The sequence below is a fragment of the Thamnophis elegans genome, chromosome 1, assembly GCF_009769535.1.
Source record: "Thamnophis elegans isolate rThaEle1 chromosome 1, rThaEle1.pri, whole genome shotgun sequence".
Lineage (NCBI taxonomy): Eukaryota > Metazoa > Chordata > Lepidosauria > Squamata > Colubridae > Thamnophis > Thamnophis elegans.
The window spans coordinates 94,687,786-94,705,627 of record NC_045541.1 but is presented as its reverse complement, the minus strand read 5'-3'; positions in this window follow the sequence as shown (position 1 = coordinate 94,705,627).

Sequence of the window (17,842 nt, the reverse complement as noted above, 5' to 3'; positions counted from 1 at the left end):
TATAGAGTTCTCTGAAGTAGCTAACCTATCCTTTAGAAACTCTGTTGTAACAATCATCTTCATCATCTGAATGTGGAAATATTGAGACTGAGGAAGCCCTACAGCAGAGTTTATAAGCATTTACAGATTTACAAGAACACTGGAACAATAACTGTAACTTTTCCCCATATACATGTAATAGGGAATTTCGTGTACATGCTACCATGTTTGCCAAAGCTTCTTTTCGAAAAGATTCAGAAATTTTCAGGAAAAAAATGTGAAATGCCTTATCAAAGAAAGATCTCTACTTCAGGGATGGCAACATGTAGTTGTGAAGTCTCCAGTAACCTCCAGATCTCCTTTTGGTGGCTCCAACACCTCAACTGCTCTGTCAAGTGTATACTGCCCAGAATTGATAGTATCCCCCTCCATTATGTGAAAGAAACTGTAATATCAGCTGTTAGACTTAACATGTTTCAAAACAGGGGAGGAGATAAAGCAATTCTTCAGATTTTTTAAACAATTGGCTTGTGTGTCCAGTACATCTTCTTCCCATCCGATCTGCATTATCATTCCCACCTACTGTGATCTTGGCTTCTCCTCCTCCTCCTCCAAAAACAAAATGTGATTTCCAGCCCCTTGAATTCACCTAAATTCCTACTCCCGAGCTATGGATATTCGCTGCTATTGCAAATTCACCTAAATTATTTTACTGAATTTAATCAAAGGCCTATCAAATCCAATATATCTAACTCTATCCCGCTTTGTTCTCTGATGTTACTGAAATGCCATTTCAGATCCCAGAGTAGAATTGGGATCTAGTTGGGATCTAGTTAGAATGTCCAGATAGATAACAAAAAAAAAAAACAACAATTGTGTAGTTGAGTAGCTGAGACTATGTTCAAAATATAATTATTTGGGGTGCTAAATATAGGCTTATCCCAACTATCAATGAGCACTAAGAGATACCCACTGCATTTGAAGTAAAAATAAGATTTGTAAGAAAGCCACATTTCTAACAATACTATATTTGGAAGAGAGAGAGGGAGGGAGGGATTGGGGAGGGAGGGAGGGAAAGAGAGAGAGAGTGAGTCCAGGGAGGCTAGACAGACATATTTAGAATCTTTTTGAAAATACAGATCAAAATCAATGTTAAAAAATCAATTTCTTCTCTCATTTGCTGTCATTGTTTGTACTTTATTCATTACATAGATTCAAATAATGTTTGACTCCAACTAACTTTGAATGATTTGCATAATAAAAAGGAGAAACAAATTAAACTTGTCCAGAATATGTATGTGAACTAAATTCAAGGAACTGTAGTGAATAGTAATTTATAGGTCATAGTAGCCCATCCCAATAACAAGAGATGCTGGTTACCATTTTAAACAGAAAGACTCATAGTCAAAAAGACTTTACTAACCACAGGGAAGGTGAGAGATAGACACAGGGTTAGCTTAGAACGAACTTTCCCCTTATGTATCTCTCATAATTTGCCCTATTGTCAAAAAAGGTTCATAGATGCAAAGAGATGATACAATCTGCAATATAATATCCATTCGTTTGCTTGAGACAAACTTTCAAGGTTTTTTTACCCTTATAACTCCCCATCAACCCCATCCAGTTTTGCAAACACTTTATGTACCTTCTAAAAGACTGAATACAACTCTTCATCCAACCATGATTGCCAAGTCATGTCTCCAATAGGAAACTATTGTGCATAGGGTATGTGCCAATACATGGCAGGGCAGTTGTTCTTGTAATATGGTGGTTCCCTCTGTCATCTATACATTGATTGGCATCTTTGCTAATCCATTATACTTGCAAATGCACTGTTCTGTGTTTGCCAAATCTTTTGAAGACCTCATTGGAATGGTTACGTCATGAGAATACGACCTAGTTTGTGGTTTGTTTGTTTTTTCATAATGTACTGAAATCCCTTGGGTTTCAAAAACAATCCTAGTGTTCAGAAGAATTTAAACCAGGAGCTCTAAATCATAGCAGAGGTTTGGCAAGCATTCGTGGAATTTACATCTGCTTGATATAACACTGGCCAATCCAATTTTCATGCAATTGTTCACAGATGGTTTGATCGGATGGAGATACGTTATTTGGCTGTCATTGTGCCCAAGTCTGGCTGAAAGTGAAAGAGTCATCAGGTGTTACAAATCCTGGAAAACTGGAACTAGAAGTAAATTTGCACATTTTGGTTCATTTTCCTCTTTTTTTCCTGCCTCCACTCCTGGTTTTGTAACATGATTTATGACAGCAAATTGTTTCCCCCAGTTGTCGAAACCTTGTTTTGCCCTGCAAAATAGCTTAACAGACATTTATCAGTTCCTTGGCAGCATTACTTTATTGATCTATAAATAAAAACCATGACTACAGACCTTTGGCAAAGACAACTGCTCTGTGAAAGTAGAATGGGGATTGGTTTACAATAATCCTTTTGCCTGCCTTCTTTCATCTCAAATATTTTGTTTTCATTTCTGTGAATATTTGCATTCATTTGGTGATATTAGCCTGTATTAAAAAGAGGCTGAGTCACCTTGTCTGTTGCTCTGTATCTGCCTGCCTGCCAGCCAGCCAACCTGCCTGCCTGCCAGCCAGCCTACCAGCCTGCCAGCCTGCCTGCCTGCCAGCCAGCCTGCCTGCCTGCCTGCCAGCCTGCCTGCCTGCCTGCCTGCCTGCCTGCCTGCCTGCCTGCCCGCCCGCCCGCCCGCCCGCCCGCCCGCCCGCCCATCTATCTATCTATCTATCTATCTATCTATCTATCTATCTATCTATCTATCTATCTATCTATCTATCTATCTATCATCTGTCTACTTACCTACCTATCTTCTGTTCACCCGATCTCACCACATATAAAGCTTAACAAAATTGTTTAGAGTCTAAGGCAAAAGATTTCGGTATTGAAAATGTATTTATATTTGCACATTTGTGTTATAGTACTTGAGTGATGGAGCACCAAAAAAATCCCAGGGCTATCTTTCAATATAGGAATATACCATCCCAAACACATTTATTCATACTTCACAATATTAATATTTGTTTCTATCCATTACTAATAAATCTATATAAATATTTGGCTTTTCTTTTTAGCTAGGGGATAAGAATTTCAGATTGCGTAATGAACTTTGAGAAGCCTGTTTGGTTATTTTGCTGGTTTCAATTGTAAAGACAACAGAAAAAGACAAAGCATATAAAAGACAAAGAGAGAAATATACTGTAGGACATACGTATAAATGCATACATAAATTATAAACCCTAACTCAACTATATTGTTTTATTTTGCTGTTTTTACTAACATTATGTTTGCTATTCCATATGCCATACACCAAGGTGAAAGCTGGGTGAAAAAGCTGAGAAAGGTGGACATCAATAATTAAATATTCCTGAACTGGGAAAACATTGCCGTTCCAGGAGTTTCACTTCTAAAAACAAAGCCTTAAAGAGCAGGAGCTTCTTCAACGACTTTAACACAGGGGTGCAAACACAAGGCCAATTGAGCTGGATCCAGTGGTGAGATTCAAATAATTTAACAACCATTTCTCTGCCCTAATGATTTCTTCCAACAACCAGTTTACCAAACTTCTCAGAAAGTTATCAACCGATTCTCCTGAAGTGGTGCGATCTAGCTGAATCCCACCACTGGTTGGATCCTGGCCATGATGTGGTTGGATTTGGCCTATGGGGCTGTCCTGGAAAATGTAAGGGGCCCACCCACGTGATTTCCGCACAGTCTACCCAATGCAAAGAGGAAACATCAGGCCAGCATGGCTTTGGTCTGGTCTACCCAATGCAAAGAGGAAACATCAGCAGTTTGGGGTGTGGCATCAAGCTGGACATGCCCACCCAGTTGGCACACCCACCCAGTCAGCCATACCCAGTGAGTGGCATCAAGCTGGTCAGGCCCATCCAATTGGCCACACCCATGCAGTCAGCCATGCTTCCCAGCCCCCCTGAAGTAAACCACACCCCTGATGAGGCCCTCAATGATATTGAGTTTGAGTTTCCCTGCTTTAACACAATCCTAAAAAAGAAAGATTACTGTAATGAAGGAATTAGCAAATGATACATAACTGATATATTAGAATTACCAGTTGGTTGAATGTTTATTTTTATTGCATTTAGAATAAAAAATAGAAAAATATATTGTGCAGTTCTGCATGGATTGTCAGATACTTGCTCTTTAATGAGCAAGGACTGAGCTTTTTTCTTTTGTCATGCATCAATTTCTATAGCAGTTTATAACGTTCCTAGCATCCCATACTGGAAGGCAAATCATTGGAAAGAAAACAAATGCCGATAGTTAATTAAAATAAATAACTCCCATAATTAGAGGGTACAACTAATAAAGTGCATGTTAAAATGTTTTTTTTTATGTTGGTTTCTTAATGGAAAATACAGTGTCTAGCAAATCAGCTCTTATTTCCTGGGTTTTGGTCAAAAAGGAAGTCAGCTTACAAACATACCCTGATCCAGCGAAAAGTGAGTGGGAAAGTTCCTTGGCAGGACAACTATAGGAACTTGGCTTGTATACAGAGAAAATATACTGCAGATGTATAAATTATGCAAGCTCGGACAGCACTGGTCAGATGTTTCTGTGCTGGAGTCATGTGGGGAAAAGAGTCTAGACATTATTGTTTCTTTTTTTTTTTTACATATGTATAATTTTTTTACATTTGTCCAATCTTAGAAGTCGTTTTAGCAAAAGAACATTTAACAACATTGTACTGTCGTCTAATGTCCCTCTGTAAGTTCTAAAGTGAAGTTTTAGTCAAACACTTCTTTTGTTGTTGGTATAAGTTATATATGTCATGGTAGGGAATGGTAGTTTCATGGTGGCATCAGCTTTTTCATTATTATTACCCTTATTATTCATCAGAGTTATATCATGCCTTTTCTCCAAGAATTCATAAGAGAATTTCCATAATTTATGTTCAGAACAGTAGCTTTCCTTGCCTTTTGAAAGAGTTTGAAGAATTCGGTTGCCAGCTCACATGGGACACACAGAGGAGTACACAACCTTGTGGTTGGTTAGCACCTTGAAGCACCCCTGCCTTTCTAGCTTTTAATTTATTTCATCCTTCATTTTGCCAGGCTCATTTTACTGAGATAGAAACATAAAACCATATAAAAGTATTATAATTGTACACCGACCAGCAGGGCCGGATTTAGATGAAAAGAGGCCCTAAGCTATTCCACTTATGAGGCCCTTTCACCTCCCATTTTTAAGTTTGTAAATTACATGAGAGACAATAAAATACATCATTACTGTGATATATATCAATATATCAATATATATAGCTGGCCTCCCAACGGAGGGCGGCTCTGCTCTGCGGCAAAGGCAGCGAGGCCAGCCGCCTCCCCTGCTGCGCTCAGCTGCCTGGCTCGGTCCCCTTGCCCTCACCTGCCTGGCCGTTGGTGGGCTCCGCATTGACAGGCAGCTACTGGGAGTGGCCGCGCCTCTCATCCGACCGCCGGTGCCGGGAACGTGGGCAGGCTCACCAACTGCCGAGGCGCTGGAACGATCTTAACCAATACATTTTTATGTTTGTTTATTAGTCATATGCGTAGAATTTCTCCTTATTTTCGGTTCAGTGCTTTAGTGTTCACTGTTTTTAGAATAGTATAATTTTAATTTTGCTAACAATTTGAATGTAGGCCTCTCTTGATCTTGAGGCCCTAGGCTGAAGCCTAGTTAGCCTATAAGAAAATTCGGCCCTGCCGACCAGAGTCACTCTAAAAGTGAGATGTATATGGTCTCTACATTTGATGAATAAATCAACCCAGGGAGATTGGTTGGGTTGGGAGAATGTGATTTGTCCCAAAATAAGTTTCTTTGGCTAAGGGTAGACTGAAGCTGGTTTCAGTGACTAAAATCCAATATATTAACCCCAATATCATACTGATCATTGTTCCGTTTATATGTCTCAATTCCTTAATATGGATGTTTCCTCTATGATGCTATTGTGAATATTCTGTTGAACAAAATCAAAATATCATTTCGAGCACATTTGTTTACAAAAGGAAGTCCATAGTTTTCCAATGCAATGTTTGTAAGATATAAAGCAGGTTTAGGGTAAGCTTGAACACAAGTAACATTTTTCATCCAAATGGAGATCCTTCTTCATCACAATCCCCAGTCACAGCAGTGTTCTTCTTACATTTGGAATAACATAAACAGTCTGAGTTCCAAGCCTAACCTTTTGACTAGGGATTAAGCAAGTGAAAAAGGAATATTGAGGCTTCATAACTCTTCTACATAAAAAATTGGAAAAGAGCATAAGGCTTTTATATTTTGCCTCTCAAAATTCATTTTTAAATAATAAAATAGAATAAGACTATTTGCAAAGCATCCATTACTATACATGCTCAGGTACATACATCCACCTATGGCTGAAGAAACACTGCTATTTCAGAAGTACACATCTTCAAAACAGGATTGACTCTCAATTAATATAGACTGAGTATTCCAGGGGGTAGTTTTGAACTGTTTTATAGTCACTTCATTACTCTAAGTCAAAATAGCAAAAAGTCCTCTTAGGATATTTTAATACTTAGTATACTTGATATCTTAGGATATCAAGGACTTAGGAGTACACATCTCAAACGATCTAAGCCCCAGAGCCCACTATAAGAACATTGTCAAAAAGGCATTAAGAGTTGTTAACCTAATTTTGCTAAGCTTCTCATTGTATTGCTAAAACCTTTCCCAGACCAGTTCTCGAATACAGCTCATCTGCCTGGAATCCACACTGTACATCAGACATTAATACAATTGAGTGGGTCCAGAGGTACTTCACGAGAAGAGTATTCCACTCCTTTACTCATAACAGAATTCCCTATGCAATCAGATTTGAAATTTTGGGTTTGGACAATCTGGAACTGCTCCGCCTGCAGTTTGAAGTGCAGAAGTGCACCAGCGGGCCTAATGTCCCTGTCCTACTATCCCAATCTATTTGTATTCATTTGTTTCATTTATATCCATATTTATATTTATACCTGCTATCTTGTACATGTTTGACAAACTAATAAATATAAATACAAATATTTAGGGGAACAACTGAAGTAAGATCCTGAAATGGAGATTTCTTGGGAATACATAGGCTATCTGAGAAACCAAAGTGAGATGAAGGAGACTAGATAGTGAATTGCTCTGGCTTGTAGAAATAATTGCAAGACAAAACTAAAACATGTCAACCTGAGACATAGTTATGACTTTCCTTCTTTATATTTAGGTTGCAGGAAGTGACCACAAGGTGTTCCTCAAGTCAAGATAAGATTTTAAAAGGGTCAGCATAAAGGCATCACTTGGACTGTAGCAAAGTTTTACTGAGCAAAGTCTAGCAAAAATAGAAATACCAAAAAAGAAGGTTTCAAAACTGCAAGTTCGTGGTCAGCCATGGTATATTCACCCAGGAAATATATATTCTGGAAAAAAATATTTGCCTGTTGAGTCTAATGAAAAACCCCAGGGAGGAAAATTATGAAAGAAACTAGAAAGATGTATCTTTCAAGAGTAGTGTTTTTTTGTCTTTCAATTCCTGATGTAAAAGAGGTAGAACACTGAATAAAACCCAAAAGAGGTTGGTTCCCTAAATAGGGAGCCAGACAGAAGAAGAAGTATGACCTTTCCTTGTTTTGAGTATGATGTATGTTAAAGTATGTTTCTGAGTAAAAATGAGCCATACAAAACCTGTAGGAGATTTCCATTTCCAGTATCTTGAAAGAAGAATATTCATGACTTCACTGTCTGGGTGGCAACAGTTGTACTCAAATACATCTGGAAGTGATCAAGCTAGGAAAGCTAGTATATATTTCCTATAATCACCGAGTTATTGGAATTACTGAGCTTTTAAATTGCCTCATACTACATATTACAAAGGTACAATGGTGAATGGCCCACATGAGACTCTACAGTCAATCTTCCCCAAATACTTTCCCTATACACAGAATATATCCTAGAATACTATCTAGAAGTGCAAGTTTTAGGAACTCATTATAGACCAATGCAGCTTGCCTGGGGAGTAGAAGGATTTTAATGGAGCAAAGCTGAATTAATTTACTCACCTTATTTATTTTTCATTCATTCACACACTCATTCAAAGCGATTCATAGTGGGGTAGTAATAACTTTTATTTTACATTTGTCTATCATAAAACTGAGACTCTTTTGGCTGTGATTTGATCTGGCAAAAAGTTGAAAAACAGTCTCAGCAGAGGTGAGATCCAGAAGCTCTGCATGTATGAGAAAAGTGTTTTGTAAAATTATTTATAAAATATCTTTCACCTTAATCCAAAGAAATACTTTACACAGTATGGCCTACTTGCAGAACAAATTTCCTGACTTGCTTTAGCACCTGACATTTTTGGAATGGATTTTCATTACCACATCCCTAAAAATAAAGTCTTGAAATTAAACAATACTGAAGAAATTATATGAAACAGTCAAACAACATTTTTGAGGGTCAGCTTGTCTTTTTGCTTCATTATTTTGTTTTATATTTCATTGTACACGCTTCATTTTCAGCTCACTTAATGTATTCTTTAGGGAAAGCTAGCCAATTTGAATTTCATTTGAAATTATTTGGATGGCATGTAAAAACCTCAAGATGAAGAGTTGGCATTTCAAGTGAACTTATTTTATTTCATTTTTAGGATTGTGATAATGTAAAGTTCTGAACAATTGTTAGCATAAATATGAACCCAAGAGATATATTTGTTAATTTTGTATTACTATTTGGACAGACAGAAGAAATTAAAAGTAGACAGAGTATCAGTCTACATCAGGGGTGTCAAACTTGATTTCATTGAGGGCCGCATCAGGGTTGAGTTTGACATTGGGGGGCTCGGGGGGCATGGCCAGTGTGGACGTCAGCTCAATGTCACTTGTGTTGGAGGAGGCTGTGAGAGCCTGAGAACTCTGCCAGCAAAAACGGGCTCTGAGGCTCCATTTTTGGCTCCGACGACTTCCTGAAACCCTCTGCCAGCAAAACCTGAGCATAGAACAGCAGCCTGCAGCCCTCGTGACCTCCATTTTTGCTGGCAGAGATACTGTGGGACAGTCCTTCATTGTTTCCAGGGTGCCCCGCAGGCCAGATTCAGCCCCTGGGCCTTGAGTTTGACACCCCTGGTCTACATTATAGTGAGGACAATTTATATTGTCAGGTGATGAGGTGAAACCATGATCACCCATTAATAATCTATTTTGTTTGGGGGGTGCTCAAGGATGCATTAGAAAGTATAATTGATTCTTCATATTGCCATTTTTCCAAAATGAAAATAACATTTGATATTGTCAGGAGCTTCAACAAATACTGCTGTATCTCCCTGACACTAAAAAGTATTGTTTTTCTATCATACTTTGACATTATATACAGTACTTCTCTTCTCCAGGAGTCTAGTTTTTCCATTCACAAGGGATTTCTTGTCCTGCAAGATGGACTAGACTAATTTAAACCTGTTTACAGCTACATAATTATGAAACAGATTATTTTGGAAACATTTCTGTGTATAAGTTGTTTTATTCAGAAAGAGGGTTCTCTCAGCTCTCTTGAGAGTGCAGAAATCCAGATGAGCACTAGAGAACAGCAATAAACTATAATAGCAATAGCAATAGCAGTAGACTTATATACCGCTTCATAGGCCTTTCAGGCCTCTCTAAGCGGTTTACAGAGAGTCAGCATATTGCCCCCAACAATCTGGGTCCTCATTTTACCCACCTCGGAAGGATGGAAGGCTGAGTCAACCCTGAGCCGGTGAGATTTGAACTGCTGAACTGCTGATCTAGCAGTAGCCTGCAGTGCTGCATTTAACCACTGCGCCAACTAGAACAGTCTGTATCTTTATTATCACCTCGCCTGTCTGTATTTTTTGGCAACCCATACAAACGAGTCTTCCTCTTTTTTATATCACTTTACACACCTTTACTCATTCCAGAAAGAGAAAGCAAATGAGTTTTTTATTCCAATTAAAATATTACACTCAATATTTAATCCCGAATCTTCATCCCTTTTGCTTGCATTGTTCCATATCGCTTATTTGCTTGCCCTGATTACTAGGATTATTCCATTATTCATTTTTTAAAATTGGTTTGAAAAGTAATTTATCATCTCATTCCCTTTGGAGGAAATGCTCTGAAGTTTCCTATTTCTTGTCAGTTGCAGAGCATCAGAACCAAAGTGAGGGGTTATGTTTCTCTTCATCTCTTTCCACCACAGAGGAAGGAGTACATCTAGAGTAACATGAAAGTCAGACCTTTATTTCTGCCACGCGTGAAGCTCTGAAATAAATCTATGAAAATTCAGCGGGTTTGAAAACTTCAATTCCTGTCTTATACAGTTCCTGCCATATTTGCTCTCAAACTTTTCTAATATCAGGAACTCCTAACACCATCTTCACCATATGGTGGACAAATGAAATCTTTGTTGTATTTCTTCTTCTGGGTGTCTCCAAAGATGCTTTTCCAAAAGGCAACTGGACTTTCTTTCTTTTTCCCTTAAAATGTTTTGCTTCTCATCCAGGAAGCTTCCTCACTTCTGAAGAAGACAAAATTTCTTGGATGGGAAGGGAATGGAATGGAATAGAATAGAATTATTTATTGGCCAAGTGTGATTGGACACACAAGGAATTTGTCTTTGGTGCATAAAAGGAAAAAAAGAAAAAAATACATTCATCAAAAATCATAAGATACAACACTTAATGATAGTCATAGGTTACTAATAAGCAACCAAATCATACTAAGAAACAAACAGAATAATATAAATTGTAAAAATACAAGCAACATGGTTATAGTCATAAGTGGGAGGACATAGGTAATAGGAAAGATGAGAAAAGTAATCGTAATACAATCTTAGTAAGTAGTTTGATGAAACATTTTCAAGAAAAAAACAAGAAAATCCAGTTGTCTTTTGGAAAAATACCTTTGGGATAACCATGGCATTGTCCCATCATTGAGAATCTCCATAGACATTCTTTTTCTGGGGTTACAGCAATGTCCTCAATTTGGAAAGTAAAAATCTGACCACTCTGAGTTTCCTGTGATATTACAATAATCTAGGGACTATAAAATTAAGATTCTAAATCTCTAATTTTATTATTATTATATACCTAAAGGGATTTAGGGAAGATTTTAAAAAGTAACTATAGAACAAAATGTTGAAATCTTCTTTACCTAGTGTTACTATATTCATTGTTCAGAGATATATACAGGAGTACCATATTTTTGGGAGTATACGATGCACCTTTTCCCACAAAAGAGAGAGTGAAATTTTGGGTGTGTCTTATAACTGAATGTAGCCCCACCCACCCCCACCAGAGGCCAAAAACATGAGGTGTGGAGGCAGCGATGGTCTGTGACAATCCTTGCAGCTTGGAACAGCTGATTAGGGGTATTCTGGCAGTCCACCCGCCAATCAGTTGTGCTGAATCAGGCTGCAATAAGTGCTGTAGCTGACCTGACTGGTCAGTGTTTGCAGCAGCAATCACATTCAGAAAGCACACAGAAGGAACTGATTCAGAAGGATTCAAAATAATAATAATATACAATACATTACCAAAAGCAGGTTTTCCAAGGTAGCACTAAATACAAGCAAAACACAAGCAGTTTCACTTTCAGTTCTTGGCTAAGACTGCTTCCTGTCTCTTTGTTGCTCACACAGCAAATTTCAGAGTCCAAATAGCCCTCATTGGCTGACTTAGTTGCCATGCCTATTCATTGGCTGACCTTGTTACCATGTGTCAGCTGAATACCATGGATGCTGGTAGGCAGAGGCAGATTTTTCTTATTATTATTTTCCTCCCCAAAAACTAAAGTGCATCTTATACTCCGGAGCCTCTTATACTCCAAAAAATACAGTATAATGACTGGATATTATGTTACAATAAATTTGATTAGTTAACATATTTACCTAACCACATATCACAATGGAACTTACTTCAGATAAATTTGAAGTGTTCTTTAAAGGGAAATCTATAAGCAAAGGGAATGCTGAAATATTAGGTAGAATACAAGTGGCTTGCTTGAAAGTGAAAAATATCACTATAATAACTGGATGTATATTGGCGTACAGTCTGCTCCATAAGGCTTTGTGAGAATTAAACTATGTCATGATACAGGAATCTTATAAACTAACATGTATCTCATAATGTCGTGTACACCATAAAGCATGAAATATTAGAAGCATCTGTTGGCTGTACACTGTAAAGGTGTGGACTCTTTAATGACTAGACTGAAGATTAATGATGCAGCCTGTTACAGGCGTGGGGGGTGGAGGTGCCTTTTTCTGTTGACCTCTGAAATCATAATGAAAGAAACATGTCTACTCTTGAGAAGAACAATTGCTAGAGAAGTTCTGAACATCTCTGGTCCACCCACAGCATTTAATAAGCTTTGGCTTTTAAGTTCAACTATTAACCATCTGAAACCATCTTTTTCTGTAAGCCGCCCTGAGTCTTTCGAGAGTGAGTGGCATACAAGCCCTAATAAACTCAAACTCAATATCCTTTAATTGAGGTTCAAGAAATAACATTGTTTGTAAATCTGTAAGTAAATACAAGTAATAATGAATAATATATGAAGGCTGGGCTAGGGGGATTATGCTTGAAATGATCCTTTGTGCTAAATCCTGTATTTAATATTCCATTGCATTTGCTTAAGTTTCCATGTGAAACTAGATGACAAATAAGAGTCCACCCTTAATTTGTTTAACTCATAGATGTCTCACTCTCAAAATGTTAGTATAGACAGAATATACACTGCTGTTTTAATGGCATTTGGAAACTATAACTAAAATTCATTCCAAATTGTGGGTTAGATGGCAGCCTCGGGTACATTTCTAAACCAAAAATCTTACTTTTTCATTCATACATTTTGCTAGGGCCTTGTATGTATAAAGTAACTGAAAAAGCAGTAACGGTACTGATTCTCCTTATTAAAAACATAGTACAAATAATTTTGATAATATTATTGTTTTGTCCTCATGCTTACGACTGACAGCCGGCAACAGCTAAGCCGCGCCTGATTGGCTAAGGCGCAGCTGGCTGAGCGCAGGTTGTCAGAAGCACACCTATTGGTCGCTCTGCTTGACAGCTCCATATAAATAGCTGTCAAGCAGGGCGAGGTGCTGAATTGCTACTTACTTTGTTATCGTTGCCTCTGTTTGAAAAAAAACCTGTTTGAGTTACCTCAGGCGCCTTCTGTCTCATCAATCCTCGGTCTACTTCAATTATCAACCACAAATAACTGAGCTTAACACTGGCTGATATTTTACTTACACAAAATGTGGTTTCTCTACAAAATTGGAATGAAGGAACTATGTGTATGCAAAGTACACTGACTTAACACAAACTTTCATATGTGTATTATTCCCCTGAGGTTGCATGTGTACTATGTTCAGCAATTATAGACAACTAAGGATGTCACTTTTCAGATGTCTACCCCTATAGATATTGGTGATGGGATTAACAACAAATATATGACATCAGAAACAAGAACTAGAGTATTGATTTAGATCTATACACGAATAAATAGCATGAATGAATAACATACTAATGTAAGAAATTTCCAGTAATTGTATACCTAATTTTATGTGTTCAAGTTTTATTTATAAATATATAAACATACAGTCCTTCCTTCCTTCCTTCCTTCCTTCCTTCCTTCCTTCCTTCCTTCCTTTTGGGGGGGAGGGGAAGAAGAAAACATGAAAAATGCCACATCTCACGACATCATACAGCCATAAAATTACAGTAAAGGAGAGAGAAAGAACACAGAAAAATTAATTAACAAGACGACTACCAGAGAGAAGACTGATCTCCAATCAGGAATCCTGTGAACCCCTCAAATCATTTGTCTCGTTTGCTAAGAAGGAATCCGAAGTGACATGGGTGCAACAAGCTGAAGTTGCCTTGATATTGTTGTTACTAATTGAGTTCTTATTGTATATGGTTGAACCACAAATATTTCTTTGTGCATTTTCTGTAGTTTCAGAGTTTAGCTGTCTCTAAGCAATAACTATTTCCTCCATAATATTTGCAATTATCGATAATATTGGTATTATCTGTCCAAGAGCAACTGGCTACAACCTCTTTTGTTGGTAGTCATTTCTAATGAGGTTTCTCCAGTACCCACAAGCAGAATCGCCCTTCATTACTATAATGGTATGAAAATTATTATGAGACAAATTCATCTTTCCTGGGTCATTAAAAATTTGACCTTAAGTATTTTTTGTGTGTTACTGTGACATAACACCCCCCCCCAAAAAAAAATCAATGATTGTCAGGAATCGAAAGGAGACAAAATGATAATAGTTAGTAAAGGAAAGTGTGAAAGATGTAGGAAGTTAAAACCCACTCCTCTTCTAGAAAATGAAATATATTAGGAAATATTAAAAGGGCAGACTATTTCCCCTTAAAAGGTAGAAACTCATCCCCCCTCCACCTTTGTCAATGGGTCATTAAGGACTGAGCCAGTCTATTCTACATAACAAAGATCTGCCTCCTTCAAGCAGAGCCATAATAAAAATCCCAAAGCCATTTCATTACATCATCACTTAGCAACAGCTTAAGCAAGCTTGGGACTCAAAAGACAACCTACAGAGTTGCCCCTGCATGGCCCAAAGGGAGTTTGACAACCAATCAGAATACAAGCTCAAATTCAAAAGCCCAGAGAGGGCATAAAACCAGGGACTCTCAACATCTCTGCCATTTTTTTAAAGATCTTCAAAGCATGTGATCCCTTTTCCCCCAGGACCTCAAACTATGTAGTCCTGTCCACCATTAAAATCATCTTTCCAAGCAGTCTCCATGTTTCCAGTGTCTTTCTCCCAACTTGGAACTGAATCTAGAAGGACATTTCTTCCAACAATGTGAATTGGATAATAATGAGCGTAGGGGTGAACTCAGGAACCCCTGGAGTGTTTAATAGCCTCATTCGCTCATCAGAATTATTTCACAATTATTTTCTAAAACATGGGTAGCTGTTTTTCTATATTTTACAAATTTCCAGTCTCAAATTTCTTGGGAGCCAATGAGCCATGTTTCAATAACAGTGGACAGAAAAGCCTCCAGGAATTATTAAAAGGGGACATGGAGCTCACATGTGGCCATTGGCCTTCAGATTGCCCAACTCTGTTTAGTAAATTCTAAATGTAGCATATTCTAAATGTAGCATATTTCATATATATATGATATATATCATATTTCATATTTCATATATTCATATATTCATATATTCATATATTCATATATTCATATATTTTATATTTTATATTTTATATTTTATATTTCATAGTTCATAGTTCATAGTTCATAGTTCATAGTTCATAGTTCATAGTTCATGTTTCATATTTCATAGTTCATGTTTCATATTTCATAGTTCATATTTTACATTTCGTATTTCATATTTTACATTTCGTATTTCATATTCATATTCATATTCATATACATATACATATTCATATACATATACATATACATATACATATACATATACATATACATATACATATACATATATATATGTGTGTGTGTGTGTGTGTTTTATTTGTGCTGATTTATCAGCACAAATTAAAAAAACACAAATATAACAAAGGCAACAGTAAAAATGTTGGGTTTCTGTCGTGATGGACTCTTGTGACGAGCCGATTGACAGATGATGGAAGCAGTTAGCTTCCTCCCATAATTGGGGCTTACCAGGGGTTGTAAAAATCATATATATATATATGAAAATCATATATATATATATGAAAATCATATATATATATATATGAAATATGCTACATTTAGAATTTAATATAGAATTTAATATAAAGTCACAAGCTCTCCTCCCATATTTGGGCATATCAGGTGCTTTGACATAATACTTAATCATTTTCTTGGTTCAGCTGATAAGGGAGGAGAGCTTGTGGTTTAGCGGCTAATACAACAGCCTAACATGTAAAAACAGCCCAGGTTCGAATCCCAGTAAGGGTATGGCTAGCTGTTAACAGCGAAATAGCTTGAAATAGATCTATACTAGTCTCCCTTTATTTATTTATCAGCACAAATGCAACACATACACACACATACACACACACGTGAGAGAGAGAGAGAGAGAGAGAGGGAGAGAGAGAGAGAGAGAGAGAGAATATACATACATATTCTCCATCAGTTGCATTTATCTGTGATGTAAATAAAAATCATTAGAATAACTTTGTGTTCTTGCTGATGTAAGCATACCCTGTAGATGACAAATTGCAGGGCTTATAAGAGTCATACTTCCTCTTGTTGCCAATGAATAAATAGAAAAAAAACATGCTTTTCATCAATTTATAATATCCCCTTGGTGCCATAAGTCTCAGAATTTTTGAATTCAATTGGCTAGTCTTACAGTGATAGAAGCCAGATCCACATTCAAACAAATTGAGACCAACAAAATATTAAATGGTATTTTTTTTTCACTTGGTGTTTGCGAATATGTATGCAATCAAATGTACACATCTGATAGTATCTACAAGTTTCTACTAACTTTGACCTGTTCTTTTGATTGTCAAACTGTGGACGATGCTCCTTTGAGAAATATGGTTATCTCTAGTTAAGACTAGAATTGGATTCACATAAAGTTCTATAGAGCAATATTAGCTTGGTCTGGGCTAGCCTATGTTGCAAACCAATTATGGTTATTAAAAACCATTTTTAAATAAACTATAGCTTAGTGAAGCATATGAACACATCTACATAATTCTTCCTTAATAGGAGAGTTGAGGCTGGAAGTGGTGGTCCCCTGGCCAGAGTGGCTTTTGTGTAAACATAAACTATGTATTTATTTGGGTCTCAATTTTATTATTTTACAAATAACTCGAGGTTGTGAATAGATTCAACATACAGTATCTTCCTCCTACTTTTTTTCCCATAACCAGAGGTGAGTTCCTACCAGTTTGGACTAGTTCATCCGAATAGGTAGTAATTCAGCCTGCTACACCCCCGAACCAGTTCTATCAGCAGCGGCACCATCTTGATTTTTTTTGATTCTGCGCATGAGCAGAACAATCTTTGTTTCAAAAATTCAATTTTTTTTCCTTTTTTACTGTTGTGCGCATGCACAGAGCTTTTTAAGTGCAAATGTGCATGCCCATGGAGGAAAAAAATTTGCATGCCAAATCGGCAGTAATGCCGGTAGCAACCCACCCCTGCCCATAACAACTATGTGAGGTGAATAGGGCTGAGAGAGACTAACTGGCCCAAAGTCACCCAGCTGGCTTTTATGTTTATATAATAGACATCTAATTGAATACTTATTCAGAGGAAAATGACATCATAAATATGAACTTCATCAGAATGCAAGGAAACAAAGTTAAGGACCATTACATTTTTTTCTAAAACAGGGCACAAGAATATTACTAGGTTTTTTAACTAGTCCATCATTTGTCATTAGCCTTTTTCAATTTTCATAGTATCTTATATTCTGGCAATCCTTTGGGATAAGTCTACTTTGAGCAGAAATTAAAATGTAATTTGGCATAATGATCAGCAATATATACATTAATAAATAAACATAATAATTTGCAATAATATTTCTACAGTATGAACATGGTGCTAAATGTTTTATTGCAAGGGTATTATCAAATCTCCATGGATTATATACAAATAATGACCTTGTAAGTATGTTTAGGAATGCAATTTGGAAATCTGCCCATAGGTAAAGATAAAGGTTCCCCTCGCACATAAGTGCTAATCGTTTCCAACTATTATGGGGCGGTGCTCATCTCTGTTTCAAAGCTGAAGAGCCAGCGCTGTCCAAAGACGTTCTCCATGGTCATGTGGCCAGCATGACTAAATGTCGAAGGTGCATGGAACATTGTTACCTTCCCACCAAAGGTGGT